At 36.6% G+C, this 16,787-nt stretch overlaps 1 protein-coding gene across 5 annotated transcripts in view; it reads right to left on the reverse strand.

The window, feature by feature from the left end:
* Window positions 1-16,787, reverse strand: part of CTNND2 (catenin delta 2) — a 669,170-nt gene that overhangs the window by 438,117 nt on the left and 214,266 nt on the right. Inside the window, exon 1 of one of the 5 annotated variants that reach the window (XM_068931425.1) lies at window positions 6,676-6,997. The exons of the other annotated variants lie outside the window; for them this stretch is intronic. The gene's annotated coding sequence lies outside the window, so the exon portion shown is untranslated. Of the gene's footprint in view, window positions 1-6,675; window positions 6,998-16,787 lie in introns of those variants that run through there. 5 annotated transcript variants of the gene reach the window in all.

Genomic DNA, 16,787 nt, shown 5'->3' on the forward strand with positions numbered 1-16,787 from the left:
GTGGGGTAGCGCTAGATGCATGTTCTAGATAAAATACCTCTGTAAAGGCAGAGCTAATTTTGACATCATATATGTTTTTGTGCACTGTATGTATATAAGCATGTGCATTTAAATAACTGCAAGAGCTTATACAAGAGGGACAGTGGCACTCAAAAATTCCCCTTACAGTTATATTAAAATAAAAACAAATTTTTTGTGCTTAAATTCCTTAATTAAGAAAATAATAAATAGACTAATCAGAGCAATACTAAGAACACAGCTGAAAAGCTAACAAAGAAATAGTTATTGCATACAGGAAACAAAATCAGGGCAGTGGCCTTTCAAAAAAAAAAAAAAAACCATGGATTGTCATCTGTAAATGCAGCTATCTGTGATAATGGGAGATCGGAGGTATATTCTCCTCTCTCCTAAAAACGGAGATGAGAAATATTTAAAGCTAAAGTCCCTGACAAACTTGAATGAGAAATCTATACATTCCATTATGTTCTTGATTAAGATAATTCCTCAACTCTATAACTAAAATTTCACTAGATTTAATGTTTTGGTAGTGAATATACAATCTCTCTCACAGCAGCTCTATTACTTTCGATGAAAATTACTAATGTTACTGCACCAAAATATATACGCTTAAAGTGAACTGAGGCAGAAAAAAATTATGAAGGAAAGTACGATTAATGCAGGGGTTACTCAATATATACTCATATGTAGTATTAACCTTGTTATATGAACAATTACATTAATATAGAACTGCCCTACTTTAAAAATTGTTTTCTATGTGCTTGTTTAACGAATAATTTAGAAAATAACCCTATCCATCTAATCCTAACACCACCATATAATTTATCAGCAATGATTCTTAGGCATCTGCGCTTGTTAAAAATTAAAACCAGAAAAAACTTTCAGTTTTTCAAGCTTTAGAAAATTTCAGCACAGGCCTTTGTGATGCCTAATCTCATAACTGTTCAGAAGGGAACAGATTTGATCAGTTTGCTGTAGAATTAGTTAAAATCTTTGAGTACTTACTTATGAAGGTCCAAGGGCTTTCACAGCTTATGTACAAATATTTTTTACTTTTAATCACATCATTCTGAGTGAACGACTTCAAATACAATTTATGTAGAGAAAACTGATGTTTCGCCTCCTTCGTAGGACAGAGCAATATGTGATTTAATTTACTATGGTTACTTAAAACAGTTGTATGGCTTTGTTTCAGCAAAGTCCCAACGAAATCTATGAACTCTGGAAAGGCACATAAATCTTTTCCACAACTACATACAGGTGTACCACAAAGTTACCCAACGTAGACCTACTTCTCAGATTGTGCAAGTTAGTAAAGTCCCACTAATTTCAGTAGATTTCAACATCACATTTTAAACCAGCTGAGAACTTATCCCTGGATTTTAGTGTATATTTCTGATTTGCTCAAGAAATACAAAAATACTGGAGATAAATAATCACAAACACATTCTTTGGCTCAGCAGCCACAAGTTTTCCTCCTTAAAGGCCAGTGAATTGTACAGGAGAGTGTGGGAGGGCCTCATCCCTGCTCAGGGCCTGGGCTGACAGCAGCTCTCTTGAAGGACTCAGGGAATGAGTCTTCATCCACGTGACTCACTATCAATCAGATGAGAAATTATTTAGAGAACGCCAAAGTCTAAAATTATTGGGCTCTGTCTAGATGATGACTCTGAATGTCACAGAAAGACAGACAATGAGAAAAAATAAGTCGCTGGGTAGAGTGAACTGGAGAAGATTTGGAGCGAGCTAGAGCCCAAGCACAAGGAGAACTTGCTCCTCACAGAAAACTGAGACAGTGAGCCATTCGTTTGCTTGCTTCTCAATTTGAAACTTGACTATCAAACTTTTAGCACTTCCAAAGCTGGCTGAGAGAGTCAGCAGTGGAGCTCAAATATACCTTGCTCTAAGATCAGGGCAGTGCTGAGGCATAACACTGTATCCTTGAATGAAAGGAACAATTTCCCAACGTTTTAAAAATCTCTGCCAACAGATCTTTTTAAATTTTAATTCTTTATCTCCATTTATTGGCAATTAACCAGCTCCTGTGGGAGAAGGATTTTTAAGGGTTTATTAGTTTTAAGTTTCTAGCAACAGGTTGGCTTTTCTATTGCTTAGAGGTCAGCATGTGAGAGGTAACAGCTTTTACAGCCTAAAAGACAAAAACATTATACACTTCATGCTAGACTGAGCCTACTGATAAAATATTGACCTCTCTGAAGATAAGACATTGAAATAATGGCAAAAACCCACAAGTGTGTAATGCAATATCTTCTTTTTTATGTTATTATCTAGATTTTAGCCAGCAGCACCCCTTTGATGCTATCAGAGATGGATGAATTTCAACCCTCTGTGTAAGAGAAGTTCTATTAAACTTTAGCATGTCCTTTTGGCACTTTCATAAACTTTTGCACTTAAGAGAAGGTGAAAAAGTTGGAAACACTGGAAAGGAAAGTCATTATTGGACCATGTCAACTCACATCAGAAATCGAAATAGAACTGCCTGTTGCTATTGAAACAGCATACCAAAGTCAGTCAAAAACAGAGGACTGCAAAATAATCAAGAGGCAGAGGCTAACTCAGCCACGTTGGATTCCAGCATTACCACCCAGTTCCAAACAAGGAAACTGAAACACACAGAGGTGTAGGGTTTCGCAAGCAAGAAAGGAGCAACTGCAGAACACAGCCCGTAACGCAAAAGCATGTATTGCTCCTGCAGTTTGCTAGGGCATGCTCCAGGTTGGATAAGCAGTCTACCTTCTGCTCACCAAGGCATACAGCACTTAGCCAACACCACCTTCTAGCCACTGTTCTTGCCACTCAAAGTAGTGGGCACATGTTTCAGCTGAAACAGCACTGTGTAAGTGCCAAAAGGATAGCCTGTGTGTATCAGAAAGCAAACCCAGCTGCCCTCAGTTTCCAAAGAACCATTTTTTTCCTGCTCTAGATGTAAATATCCTTACACAACACTTGTACAATCCTAAGAGAGTGGTTATAATCAACACTCATTTCTTTACTACACAAACAAAATATCTCAACATGCACTGCACACAGTCTCACTGATAGTACTAATTATAACAATGTAACCTTTCCTTTAAACAAAAAAATCCAACATTCATCACCACCATGAAAACCGAGCACAGGACTAGTAAGAAATGCCACAGCAGTATCTGCCTGAGTGCTTGTTGATCACTAAGTGATTTAGTGTTACAGTGCAGCAATTCAAATTGCACTTGTTTTCCCGCACGTGGTTTTAGTGGAAATTGTCAATGAATAATTATTGCAATCTCAAAAGATTTAGTACAGCCTTTCTTAGTACCGCAGGAAGAGATGTCAAAACCCTTAGCTTCTCTGACCACTTCTAAAGCTGTGGAAGTTACTGAGCTTCAGTATAAGATGTGTCAGTCCACCAGGAATAAAACTTTTAGAAATAGTCTAAATACAAAGTATATACAACTTCGAGAATTCTCAGGTAATGTATTAAATGCATCTGTCATTTTCTGACTGACTTCCAAGTTCTGATTTGCTCCACTGCACTACCATGAAATCAAGGTTCTTTACTCAATAATTTGGCCATGTGTGCTATAATCATAAAGGGTATGAAATAGAGGAGATTTTGAGTATAATTCTGAGAATTTCATAGAGAGGTCTTGACCTGCTGGTAGAACCTCCTTGCAACAGTGAGAACACCTTTGCTAAGAATTTCTTTAAGGACCTCTTCAGATCGCAAAAACAAATATTTTAAATTTCTCATTAAAAGGATCCTATTCATTCCCTATAGCACAAACCTTTTTTTAAAAAATAATAAAAAAACCCCCCACAAACATAACAGAAGAATAACGGATTTCAAATACCAGATTTAAACGTGGTGATAGAAGCTTCCATCAAATGTCCCCCATCAGAATGCCTGCCTGATATCATTTTTTTAAACCCAGTGCATGCATTTATATGAAGGTTTACTATTTTCTGTTAACTCTGCTTCTCCCACAGGGTATAGCAGCTCTCTAATATATATAAAGTTCAGATTATTTTTCATTAGTTAATATTTGTATGTTTATACACACACAAATCTAGCACGCAAAGGACCTACTGTATGGAGGGCTACTTAAAACAAGGAAAGAGAATCCCTACTTTAAGCAATTATCAGCCTACCAAAAAAAACCAAAAAGTCAAGAATTTCTAATTTAATAAGTTATTAGGATCAATTTTTCCCCAATAGCAGAAAGTAATTTTATTGTATGTCTCATTCAGTTACTTCTGGAGTTGGCAACTAGAAGACTGAACATTTTTTTCAGAAAAAAGAAGAGGAATAAATACATTATTACTTTCTGCTTATGATTATTTTAATGAAAGAATGCCTAAGCTACTGATATATATTAGTTTTTACATAAACAACTTTTACCTGTATAGTAAAATCACTGAAGTATTTCTAACTTTGCCTTGACTAACTAACTTCCAAAAATCAAGATGTACACATGCGGTTGAATTAGCTTAGTTACTCAAAAATCAGTCAAGTAATGCCAAAGATAAATATGGCCCATTATCTACTTGCACAGCACAAATGAATAATGCAAATATATATGCAAAGAACCATGAAGTGTCCCAGCTTAGCAATGCATTTAAAATGTATCACTAACTTTCAGCTCCCTGAAATATTTATCAACTGCACTAGGGCTGCACAGGCAGTAAACTGTACTAGTGACTTCTCTGCACTGAATTAGTATTTCCACACCTGACTCAGAGGAATTCAGAACAGGAGACTGAAATTCACTTCTAAAACAATTTCATGTATTGTTTCGTAACCTTGGATTTAACAAGACTCTTAGTAACTGTTTCTCATTCACTTTAATGTTTATTCCAAAGCAAAGACTAACTGGGGCCTTTAGAAGGGAAAAGGAGAAGATATAAATTTTCAGTTATTTAACCTCAGAAGCCACCAATAATAAATTGTATAGATTTGGAAATCAGAATATTTGACAATTAGAAAGCTGCTAAGAGAATCCACAGTAAAGAGTATGCTTTAAAACATGACGGTCAACTCAGGAATATCACATAAAGAATTAACGAGTTCAGAGAACCAGTTATTTAGAATTCATCTAATGGCATGAACTAGGTAACAGGACTAAAAGGAGACTGTAAAAACCCTGAATCAACCGCTCAAAGCATTTAAAATACAGAACTCCAATCAAGCATTGGATTAGCCTTATCGAGCTTGTTTCAGATAAAACTGCTGCCTGAACTTGAAGGCATTAAAATAGTTTTACTGCTCTGTTAAGGATCAGAACATCTGAAGTAAGATTTCTCATTTCAAATACTCTGGAACACATTAAAAAAAGAGAGAGAAAACTAGCCCATAGCTTAAGATTAAACAATTAAACTGGCTTGATCAAGAAAATCTTTTGTTTCCAAGTTTAACCAATAAAATCTAACAGTTACGGTTATAGCAAAAGATAGTTCCCTCAAAGCCATATGTTTTATGCATTATGGACTTTTGGAGGGTACATGCTTATTCATTTAATCTGACAAATGCACTCTCCTACTAAACAATATTAACCCACAATAGCATATTCCTGCAGCATCTTGAGTCAGGAATAACATGTAAAACCAGTCTGCTCTGTACACAATTTTTTTTGTTTGAAGTACTATAGAAGAAGACTTTTTTTTTTCTCCCCACGTTCTAGATACTTTAGATATTTCACTTGAATTCAGTCATAAAGATCATAACAGTAAATAAACTCTTAACTTAAGCATCCAGATCTGTTTTGGAAAAGGCTGTTAGGACTTTTTCACATAACTGACTTCAGGATGAAATTCATTTATTTAATCCTCTGAAGAGTCGGTCACATTCGCCTAGCACTAGTGCAGCAGCAGATGAACCCATGAGGTCAGAACCATGCATTATTTTCATTAATTTTCTGTAATGAATTTCAAAGTAGCTAACCCATCTAAACAAAAATCTGCCTGAAAAACCTACTGATGTCTGAAAGATTAAGCATAATTACGAGAGATGCAAAACCCATTCTCACTTGTTCAGTATTACAGTCCGAAAAAAAGGTATCACTGTAGTTTACTACATAGTATGTACTGAGAAGACTTTCTAGGATGAAAGTACAAAGCAACAGGTCTGTAAGCTCAAAGTATGCATTTATGAAATTACATTTTTGCACAAGAAAGATTAGTCTGTTATTTAATCCCAATGGAATTACTGATTTTCTTCGGTCTTAGCTTTAGACAAGCTGAAACAAGCAAAAACCACAGTCAAACAAAATGTTACTGAGTAAGGACAAAAAACTATGGGGAAACAAGACACCTTCACTAAAAAGAAACATTTACTTTCTTGCCTTTAATAGACCTTAAAAAGCCCATTGCTCTCTTTTTTAAAATATAATACCAATAACTATGTGAAAAAATAGGCTATCAGCCACAAGTTAAATGGCATTTCACGTGGACTTTGACAAATCTAACAATTATGTTATCTATACAGCCTTGTTTAAGGAGCTGTAACACATTTTGATGCCCCAAAATGTTTGTAAAGCCATTGTAAAGTGACAGTTACACCAACTGGTATATCTTTCCACAAACTATCTCATTTCATTTCAAACTAAGCGAAATAAAATTACAAAGCAGCCCCAAAAAAGTGATCTGTCTTTAACTCTTTACCTTTGTCGCACGCTTGTAAATTAATCTCCTTAATCACTTCAAAATTCACTCTAAGCAATTGAGAAGTCGCCTCAAAGCTGAATTGAGAGTTTTCCCTCCTTTCCGAAGCAGCGGTTTAAGCAGGTCTAGTCATTTTTCTTCCTTTTATCACGCACAAAAAGAAACTTAAAAAAAAATAATGAAACGGCGAACGCTGCCAACCATTCTGAACACTCAGAAAGAAAAAAAAAAAAACCCCAAACGGCACAGTTTTATTTATTTTTAAAGCACTCAAACATTCATAATAAACTAAGGCATAAAATTATATTCATTAAAGCTACCACAAGCCCAGTGGTTGCCGTCTTAAAACAGACCAGAATAGAGTTCAGTCAGGCACAAAGGTCTCCATGGCAACGGTGAATTTAGACCCCCATTGGCATTATTTATGCAACATTTCATCACAAAAGGACCCTCCCACTAGCCTGCCTCACAAATTCGACACTTTTCCAATCTCCCTTCCTTTTCCCTTTAATTCCTAGCTGGCCCGTAAGCTAGCCACATCTCCCCGCAAATATATATCCTGCAGTATCACAAAATAAATTTAACCTGTCTTCTGACTTTGTTGTGTTGTATTTTAGAGACGACAAATGAATTTTAAACCTCTTGGAGTTTACATTTTGAAACACTTATATGCTCGATACGAATAATGCACAGCTTGCTAACAACAACAACAACAAAAAAGGGACTTCAGCTTAAACACGGCAATTTCTACTCTGATCATATTAAAAACATTCCTAGATAACACGGGACTAGAAATGATCCTTAAAGTAAAAGCAAGAAAAAATTAAATACAGCATTATTGGCAAAAGTATAAAGCAAAGCAGATGCTACATTATTAAGCTGCTGGCCTGTGCCCATGTCCTAGTGTTAAATTTTTAGCTTTTTCCTTTTTTTTTTTTTTTTTTTCAGAATGCAGATCAATTTTCATGCATATGTATATTTATTTAGATTTTTCAATTTACAGTAGAAGTCAATATGTTAGTATATAATCTCAACATGGCATAACTTCACACAGAATTAATTAAAAACACATTTTTAGCTTATCCCTCTTTTATGATACAGAGCATGTCTTTTGGGGCATAAACGTTGATTTCCTTTTAAACTTTCGCTTCGCAAACTGTCACCTGAAGCTATGACTCTTTCGTCTCAAGAATGCATGCACTTCGAAAGCAAAACTTACTATTTACAAACTTTTGGAAGCATGTATAGGAATAGAGGGCAAAGTTAGAAGAGAAAGACTAACTGCCTCTCCCACCCTTCAGGACCGACAAGCCTGCAGCCTCGCTGCGCGTTACCACGTCCTAACGGCGTCGACTATTCCCACTGAACGCAGTGAGACTTTCCACATACCGCCACGTTTGAGATCTGCGTTCAAGGATTTCTTCAGAGCGGGGAGCGGAGGCTGGCAGGTAAGCAATATTAACAACAAACTCCTGTAACCTCCTGCAAGACCACTGTGGGCCTAATTATGCCGGCCTGAAGTTTACTTCTGTTGTACTTCAGAAAAGTTGTGGATGCCTAAATATTTGAATTATACCGCTGAAATCTAAAGGACTTGACTTGCTGCTGAGGATTTCTTGCCAGAGCTCCTCAAATTTGAGATGGTCAACATAAATTTAATCTGAACAGTCAAAGGTAAAATCCATTTGATTATATATGAAGGTTCGTTCCGGAAAAATGGCATTCCCTTTCTTTCACACAAATATGAGCTACGTACTCAAATATTTCCTGTGAATAAACTGCATCACCTCGCAGACTCTGAAATGAGTACTTCCCTTACGGATGTTTTAAATTAAACTAAATAAGATTATTACACCTATTTTAATTTTTGAAAATGTCATAGCACATAGCATCGTAATTCGCTGCCAATACTTAACTAAAAGGCTGAAGGATAGCACTGTAGGCTTGCATTTTAGCCTTTTTTCTAAGCTCCATATGCAATCCACATTTTAAAGAAATAGTTCCTTTATATTTACAAAGAATTTTCCCCCTTCTCTGAAACAGACTGACCAAGTATCTAACATCTTCTATCATTAATATTTACCATTAGCAATCAAAAGTCATACAATTTCAGTGCACATTACGGCAGTCTTCTCTCTAAATGTCACAGTGAAGCTAGAGGTCACTTTTGCTTGATTTTACAGGACACAGGATACGCATTTAGGAAGGAGGAGTGACAGAAACCTGCTGACTCAGCTCCTACCGAGTGCCAGGCCACTGACGGGCCCTGGCCAGGGCAGAGGTGGGGACTGTGACCGCCCGACCGCCCTCAAGGTAGGCGGAGGGAAGAAACTGGACGCCCCGAGGCAGGTTGTGAGAGGCAGCTGCGTTCAGCCTTAAAACCACCTCCTTTAAACGTCTGCTGAGACCAATGCAATCATAAAAACAGGACACAATCTGCTACTTCTCCCAGACACCTTTGGAAGGGGAAAACCCAACAATTATTAGCTGTATTTCTAATATTTCAAGGAAATAAAATGCTGCTGGGGAAAATGGATGGAAAATTACCTTGTAAAGCCCTTTATTTTAGCTCCTGAATTACATCCTTACTAGCTTCCTTGTAACTATGCCAAGCTGTAAGTGTCATTTAAGGAGAACAATGGAACAATTTATTGTTGTTCTCCATTGCTGCCGAGGATGTAAGAAAGAAGATTGTTTGTGATAAATTAAAGGTCAGAAATAAATGGCAATTTAATGGAAGAAAATCTACTCCACATGAAATAATATCTCCAAGGGGTAATTAACTATAAAGCACTCTGAGCATGTTTCATTGAAATACTGTAAATGGCCACCCTGTTTCATTTCAATGTGCTAATATGCACCACCGTCGCAGGAACGCTCTGCATCACTGTTGAAAAATTAATAAAACAGGTACTATAAAGGCATTATAGGTATTGCTGCAGTGCATATACACTGTCTAACAGTAGATTTAATACAGAAATTTATGCTATCAAATATAACCAGTTAAAAATAATAACTATCAAATATAAAGGGATTTCACTGGTGTTGATGAGATAAGTGATCAATATTAAAAACAGATTGCAACATAATCATGCAAGACTTGTTGAGTATTTTGAAATCTGTGCAGATTGCTACCTTTAAGCAAAGAGATCCTATCTCATATAAAAGCGATTGATGAAAGTGCAAGAAAACCCTATTCATCCCAAACCTGTATACCCTTCCTGTTGGAATATATGCTTTTTCTGAACCAGAAAAATACCTATACATTTAAAATTGATCAAATCCTTAAGTGCTTTGTTCATGTGTGACCTATCATATGCTGAAGATGTGCAAACTATGAGAGACTGGACAGGGAGGAGAGAAAATTCTGTGGTGTGCTTTATACTTCCCTCTAATACTTACTCAAGGAAAACTGCATTTAAGTTGGTATACTGAGAAAAGAGTTCAGATACAAACGTAGGATTTTTCTAATGCTTATGCAGCATACAAATGGCTACCTGTGAACCACAATTCTGTTTTGTTATGCTAACATTCAAAATCTACTTTTTATTGTGCACAAATGCACATGCCCATCTTTTTCACATTGGTTCTTCAGGAATCATTTATAACTTCTCCAGAAATCCAGGCCCTAATGACTATATAAGTTCTTTATACTTTGAATGAAAAATATCAATATTCAAGTTTATGTTCTTCAGAAAAGAAAAACCTGTAAATATTTCAAGGGAGCCATCCTAAGGCCAGAGTTAAAGGGTAGCCTGTGCTCTCCTTAACGTTTAGTGAGCCAACAGGATGTAAGCGTAGGATGAACTACTTTACAAAGCAGAAATAAGATTGATTCACTCGTAGTCACATAAACATTTACTGAACTAATTTGGTGGTGGCTTCTATACTGTTTTTTCACCTACCAGACTCTTCCTAGGGCACAGAGAGCCATTCCTCTGTTTGACAATCCATACATACGCAGACAGAGATTGCTCCAGAATCTTTCTTGTTTCTGTATTGCCTTTTTCTATTTTGTAACATTAAAAAGCATTTCAAGTTATACTGCAGTGTTATTTTATTGCAACTTTAGAGGTTCAGGCCTACGACACAGTTTCTTCTTGTGTTTTACTCAAGTTTCCATTTTGATTTGGTATCCCACACAGAAGATCATTCTAAGAACAAGTAAGGTTTTTGTGTAATACTATGTATGGTGACTCTGTAGATCCCTACAATTTCTCCTCCATGATACACTCAGCTTACTCAAAAAGTGTAAATAGGGAATGTTGTTCTTGCATAATGAATGAAGAAAGCCTTTTTCAGCGTCTGAATAGACAGCAACATATGGCTTTTATTTCCATCAACTTGTACTGGCTATGTCCTGCAGGACTAATGAATAGTAGATTTAAAAAAAAAGACTACTGGCCATGCAGTCTTTAGAACTTACTGTTTCATTGTCTGTGGGAATAATCACTAATACTAACAAAGAAAAAAAAAATGACTAAGCAATTGAACTTTAACAAAACAAAAATGAAAAACCAACTTTTCCTAGAAGAACTACCCAGACATTCTGAGCTGTTCCATATCAGCTTTGTAAGCCAGTCCTGAAAATTTTTCAACACTCATTAAGCGTTTTGCAGAATGAGAGCACTTCTAAATGAGAGTAGAAACGAAAACAGCTTGAAAAGCTACAGGCGCTTCCATGACTTTCTAGAAGTCAGAAGTAAAGCTCACTGATTCCAGTGGCAACATATTTAGTCCAACAAGAATTACTATGTAGAGCTAGCGCTTATCGGCGTCGAATGCTTAAATTCCAACCAATTGGATTAATGGTGATTCCTGGGAGTTACGAATAGGCTCTCTAGATATGTTGTTCAGAAAATTTTTGAAAATGAAGATTTGCATTTTAAAAAGTTTGTAGGAATTTTGCCAGATTTCTAATAGCTACACAGTTAAATACTTGTATTTAATGTTTAGTCTGCTGTTTTAAAAGTGAGGTTATCTTTCACAGCAATCCAATCTGTACGTGTGATTTGCTGGGGCAGTCAAGTCAAACATGAGAAATACAAATGAGTTCTGAAACATGAAAAAAGTATTAATTTACATTTTTCTACCCAGCAGCTTTTCTCCTCTCAGTTGTTTTCGACTGTCTACCCTGCGCCTGTCATAATCTGAGAGTTCTTTTCTTTTTCTTTTATGTGGTAATATGAAACATCTCATAATTTTGCTACAAGATGGATATACTGAAGAGTCCCTCTGCAATATGGTTAACACTTCCCCTACTACCTTCAGCTAACTTCCCTTTCAGAATTGGTACTCTGGAGGCAATACGTTTTATCATTCATGGACTGACAAGCAGTCACTTTTATAGGGTTCATAAAGTACCTCTCAGACAGACAGAAGCGACCAGCAACCCCTTAAAAGAGGTTATATGTAGCAGGAATGGCAAGCACCTGCCACAGCGAAACCTGCAGAGGTGCGACAAGGTAAGAGCTATGATTCTTCAAGACAGCAGTAGAGTGGTAAATACACAAATGCTAGAATCATTTTACGTGATGTTTTATCTTTGTTCTTGGTAAGCGAGTTGGCTGCTGCCTATTTCTAACTACACATACTATCATGACCTTAGATAGTACAGACTGGTAATTTCTGCTACTGTCTGTATTTTGAAGCACTGATAGAAAATAAATGGGGATATATTTTTTACCCCAGCTACGATTGACTAATCATCCTCTAGTCATCCAGTTTAACTTCTGCTCAGAGCAGGATCAGCTTGGAGGTCAGGCCAGGTTACTCAGGACTTTATCCAGCTGGGTCTTGAATACCTCCAAGGATGGAAGCTGCACAACCTCTCTGAGCAATCTGTTCCACTGTCGTCATGATAAAGTTGCTACTCTTTCTATTTAGTCTGAGCCTCCCTTGTTTCAACTTATGACGTGTTTCTCACCCTCCCCCCACGCACCACTGTGAAGAGTCTACCTTGATCTTCCCAATAACTCCCTGTGGACACTGGCAGGCTGCTGCTAGGTGCCCTCAAAGCCATCTCTTCTCCAGGCTGGTCAAGCCCAGCTTACTCAGCCTCTTCTCATCTTATGAAATCATTGTTGCAAAAAGAACATAGTTTTAGTGTAAATTTCCTGGCGACTCTTATACACAGCAGATAAAACCAACTATTTCATAAACACTTGCTATAAGCTCCAAAACCTGGAAAAAAAAAAAAAAAAAAGTAAAAGCACACCTACACAGCAAGGGCTGTTCTAACCCTCAGGTGATCCCTCTACGTAACAAGGAGTTCCTCGCAGAAGAGAAGAAAATCCATTCCCCCAGATTAACAGGAATTTCAAAGCACTTGGAAAAAATATAAAACTGCTTCTTTTTAATCAAGTCACGCCATAGGCTATTCCAACCTGAAGCTTTTTTTGTTGATTTAGTCACGATCAGAAACACGGGGCCCGAGAGATAAGCTTGCTTTCAAGAAACCCATACTATCTATCTTTCATATATAAAGCAAAATGGCCAATGACATTAGTATTCTATACTATTTAAAAGCTTTAATGCAAGCATGAAAAAGGAGCACAGAAGCCACAAGCAGTAATATTGCCACTAGTAATAGCAGGCTGAATAATTGGCACAGAAAACCCGGGTGGGTATTCACATGAAGAGTGATCTTCTGCATTAGCAGAGGGAGCCCTTTTGCTAGAACTGTTGTTGTAAGAGATTAAATATTCGTTCATTTTGTGCTGTTTCACAAAATATTATGCAGGGTACTTCTATCACAACTGCATTAATATTATGCCTCACCTCAATAACTTACTTGACACATAGGCAACATGAAGCCATGGATAAATAAAATAATGAGAGGATACGGTTGCAGAAAACGTTAAACAACTGAGTAGCATGCGCAGGTTTCCTTCTCCCTAGGATTCTTTTAGTTGAAAGTCATTCTTCTAACAACAGAAACATCAAAGTTGCTTACTTTAATAGTAAGGTAAGATCTAAGGGGAAAGAATGGTATATCGGAAAAAGATTAGGCCACTCCTGGAACGAAAAAATTGAATGTAAAAATGCACTATTACAGTCATGTACTATATTGCTAATGTGGTGATTAGTGACAGAAATAATTTATCATCACAACATAAAACAATGTCTGTAATCTAATTTCACCTGTTACGTCTTGTGTGATGTATACAAACATCAAAGTTCAACATCTATGATGTTAAAGCTTTATGACAGCCAAACATTATGATGGGTTTTCTATCGAACTAAAAAGAATTCAAGAACCAAAGGGGTACTTTGAATCTGCAATACAAGCATGCAGTAGATTCACATGTCATAATACAGTGCAACACAGTGTCACTTCTTCAGTCTCTGAGTGACTTTCGAACAACTAGTAAGCCTTTTAAGTCTGACTTTTTGACACAAGGCAAAGAAGAAATACATCCTTTTATCTGGGAATTCATCTCTGACCAAGAATAAAGACTTGCTGCTCACAACAGGTTATTTTCCTTCTCTTTCTGAATTTAAAAATATTCTACTTGCATGGTAGCATGAACTTGCTATTTGCCTCCAAAAACGATGCTGAAAATGAAGTCATGCATGATGCCAAAGAGCATGACACAAAACAGAAGATAAGAACAAATGTGATTTTTTTTTTTTTTTAAATGAAGAACAAAGCTTTTGGTTTTCAAGTTATCCAGACTATAAACAGGCCAGGAATGATTCACCAAAATAAAGAAGTAAAAGAAATCCATAAGGGGAGTAGACAATAGTGAAAAACATGCTTTTTATTAGAAAACACTTTTTGTGTCAATTTTTTAATTAAGAAAAATCAATCAGAAGTCAATATACAGCTGTAGCAGCACAAGGAAGCAGGAGAAGTTAAGTTCAGCAGAGAGAAGCTATGCAATCAATTTGACCTTTTGTCAGACACTTTACCAGCTCTGCAGAAATTGGATATTAAGCATACAGCCATAAAATAGGTCGAATTATTTAACAAGTGTGGGAATTCTAAATCATCCTAAGCTGTGACCTACCTATATCAGCAAATCATGCTACACTGGAAAGCAGACTCTCCTAGGATGCAGCTGTGGTTTGATAGGAAGGTAAGAATAGGGAGGAGTTATTCAGGAAAGCCAAACTGTGTTCAACTCAATTACCAGTCAGATGTAACTAAAATTTTAAAGGAAAAATAAAACTGTCTGTGAAGTTAAAATAATGGAAAAAAATGGGGGTATAAGGGAGCAAAAAGCTGTTTCAGGCTTCTTTGATAGCTGCCATATTCTACTTTTTGAAAATGGCTATATGCTATGGATTTTTTAAAATTTATTTAAAATGTACATTATGAAATCATTGGGCACAGACATAATATTAACAACTTCTCCATTTTCAGGCAAAATTTCTTTGACAGCTTGGCATTTAGTTAATCACACTATTAGTGATTAACTAACGCACCCCAACACAGTGGACCTAGTTTTCCAATCTGTCAGCCAGAATTTGTCATTAACAAACTTTACAAAACAGATCAAATACTTGACTTTTTTTCCTCAGGCTTGTGACTTGGCAGTCAGCGGAAGAAAGCATGCATTTCCAACAAGATTAATGAGTAATTATTAGTTGAGATTATTCTGTTATATAGAGTGAATGAATTTCTATATTCATTGTGGAAGGTCGCAGAATAAACTGATGAGCAATTGCTATAAATCAAAAGAAGTTAACCTGATCAGGTTTCAGAGAGACTCGGGGAGATTAAGGGGAAAAAGGAGAAGCAGCAAACAAGAAGTTGAATAGGTAAAAAGCAAGGAGTGGATGTGGTGTTCAGAAAGGTGTTTGAGCCAACGATAATTAACAGAAAAGAGAGAAAGATACTCATTAATGATTGCACTCACCATTCCCTTTAGGGTGACAGGCCCATCAACCTTTGAGAGCAATCACATCAGGTACAAAATAAATCTGTTTCAAATAATTATTTGGGAAAATCATGATTCCTTGGTTACCAGGTTTTAGTTTAGGCTTTTAATTGGATAAATGCAAAGGGTGTCCCCGCTTCCTCCCCCCCTTTTTTTTTTTTTTTTTCTTTTTTCCCAAAAACACAGAGTACATCTGTTTCATAAGTTGTATGAAGGATATAACCATTTCCTAGAACAGGAAAATAGTATGTTTAAATAACATAATAGCAAGTATTCAAGGCCTCAAATCCTATTTGTAGAACATTAAAGCATTTGCTGCAGAAAATAAGAAACACTGTTAAGCACCCCCAAGAGAAAGCAGTTTATCTTTAACCAGTGATTAACAGACTAATTAAGTGACTTCTTAAGTGTTGCTTTTTGCTAACATTCTCCAGTCAATCACGCATTCACTCTAATAACCTACTTACCAATGCTATATAATCTCATATTGAAAGATGCACAAACAAATAATCATCCAGTGCCTTCAGCGACTTGTAATAAGGTTTCTTTTTCACCAGGTATTCTGACACGTTCGAAAAGAGATATAACCATATTTAACAGAGCATTTCCCTCAAACTGCTAGGTTAAAATTTCTAGCGCTGAAGAGGATATAATAGCCCGGAAATTTTTGAGAATTAGCCCTGGTTCTCTGAGTAGTAATTCAAGAAACAAGTAAAAGTATGAATTGGTTACAACTAGTTGCCAGCATACAACCACACATAAGATTATGAAGTCATCAGTTAACAATTTGTTAGACTTTCAAGCAGCTACCAAGCGTGCTTGGTAAGTCGCATTGGCAAAGCACATTTTTATCCACACCTAACTCTCCGCAGTACAGTAATAGTATTATTCTTGTCAACTAGGAACCGAAAGAGTCAGCAAGACACAAGCTACATTTTTTAAGGTCTTTAGACAGCCAACAACGCAGATAGATGGCAAATGGAATTTTTAAAAATATCCTAAAATATGCAGCATTTAACACTTGCTGAAAACTGCGATACACACAGCTGACAAGTTGAGGACATTTTGGTCCCAGGAGCTCCCAAAACGTGCAGAGGAGAGCAGCCACAACCTTTGGTACTTTTGGTACCTTTTTTACTTTCCAGTAACCATGCGACTTGGAGGGGAAAAGAGATGAAGAGAGGCTGCTAAAGAACCTGTTAAGAGCAGGAGCAGTCAAAGCAAGGC

The sequence above is a fragment of the Struthio camelus genome, chromosome 2, assembly GCF_040807025.1.
Source record: "Struthio camelus isolate bStrCam1 chromosome 2, bStrCam1.hap1, whole genome shotgun sequence".
In the NCBI taxonomy this organism is placed as follows: domain Eukaryota; kingdom Metazoa; phylum Chordata; class Aves; order Struthioniformes; family Struthionidae; genus Struthio; species Struthio camelus.